Source organism: Pteropus vampyrus, unplaced genomic scaffold (assembly GCF_000151845.1).
Source record: "Pteropus vampyrus isolate Shadow unplaced genomic scaffold, Pvam_2.0 Scaffold1000008081, whole genome shotgun sequence".
NCBI classification, from domain to species: Eukaryota; Metazoa; Chordata; class Mammalia; order Chiroptera; family Pteropodidae; genus Pteropus; species Pteropus vampyrus.
The window spans coordinates 30-1,675 of record NW_011922483.1 but is presented as its reverse complement, the minus strand read 5'-3'; the positions used below and the strand labels follow the sequence as shown (position 1 = coordinate 1,675).

Here is a 1,646-nt window from a genome sequence, read left to right as displayed (position 1 = left end):
TCAGACTGCCTAATATAACAAAAATATCAATATTCTCTAACAAGATTGAGTTTTACAACATATTCAAAATATCCAGAACGCAATCCAAAATTACTCATAATATAAAGAACCAGGAAAATCTCAAGTCACATAAGAAGAAGAAATAAGGCCTGGGTCAGAGCACCCAGGGATGTCCCCCAGCATGCCGTCCTTAAAGGAGCCGGTGAGGTGGTTCCTCAGTCGAGGGACATAAGTGACATAGAGGTAGCACCTGTGGCTGGGTCCCCGCAAGCAGGCCTGCAGAGAGGGGCACATGGCACCGAGGAGTGACCATGATGTCAGGTGTGGGCTAACGGACTTATGGCGCACTCTGGCTGGGACGCAGGCTATTGTGCGCGCGGTGCTTGGGAGCTGGCCTGGGTGGCGGGGCGGGGCCTGTGGCAGGTGTGCGTGGCAGGAGCTGCAGCCCACCGACAACCAGAAGCCCAGTGTTCTAGGATGGATCAGATTTTCTGTAACGATGCCTGTAATCGACACAAACAATCTCAATAAGCAACAAGTTCAACTCCTGGCAGAGATGTGTATTCTTATTGGTAAAAATGATAATAAAATTGGGGCTGATACCAAAAAAGAATTGTCACCTAAATGCAAACATTGAGAAAGGATTATTGCATCGAGCTTTCAGTGTCTTATTTAACACCAAAAATAAGCTCCTGCTACAGCAGAGATCAGATGCTAAAATTACCTTTCCAGGTTGTTTCACCAATATCTGCTGCAGTCACTCCTTAAGTAATCCAGTAGAGCTTGAAGAAAACGGTGCGATGGGAGTAAGACAGACAGCGCAGAGGCATCTAAAGGCTGAGCTGAGGATTCCCATGGAGCAGTTTTCTCCGGAAGAAATGAATTATCTAACATGAATTCACTACAAGGCTCAGTCTGATGGCATCCGGGGAAAACATGAAATTGATTACATTTTGTTGGTGAGAAAGAACGTGACGTTGAATCCTGGCCCCAATGAGATTAAAAGCTATTATTATATGTCCAAAGAAGAAACGGAAAAAATGCTGAAAAAGGCAGCCAGTGATGAAAGTAAGATAACTCCATGGTTTCAAATTATTGTAGAGGCTTTTCTCTTTAAGTGGTGGGATAACTTAAATTACTTGAATCAGTATGTTGACTATGAGAAAATCCATGGAATGTGAATATGGAGATGAATGACTAGTAAAGAGCTAAAAAATTTCTCCACTTAGTAAACTGAAAGTCATTTTTTAAAAATTTAGTTCCCAATTAGAGCTCTCATTGGAAACATTGATACTTTATAACATGAATTTGTGTAGAAAAGACAACTGACTCCTTAATTTTGTTTCACACCTGTCATATAGATGCACTATTTGTAAAGGGAGTTTATGAAAGAGTATTGTAAAAAAGAGAATGAACTTAACCCATCTAAACACACGGTCCTAACAAATTCAAACAAATAAGTGACACTCATCATTTTCGATATGTTGAGATAAGCATTTTCTGGACACATGTAGGACACTTTGCAAATTGCCGCGTGCTTTATACATCATTAAACTTTTATCATAGTCCAGGTAAATGCACGCCAGAAGCTGTTTCCTTAGCTACTTCAAAGCAGTTTAAATGAACTTCCATATTGAGATTAAACA

General features: G+C 40.9%; 1 pseudogene; it reads left to right on the top strand.

Annotated features, from left to right (window-relative positions):
- The first annotated feature begins 258 nt into the window (after positions 1-258).
- LOC111735785 lies at positions 259-1,181 on the top strand (annotated as a pseudogene).
- Positions 1,182-1,646: the final 465 nt, after the last annotated feature.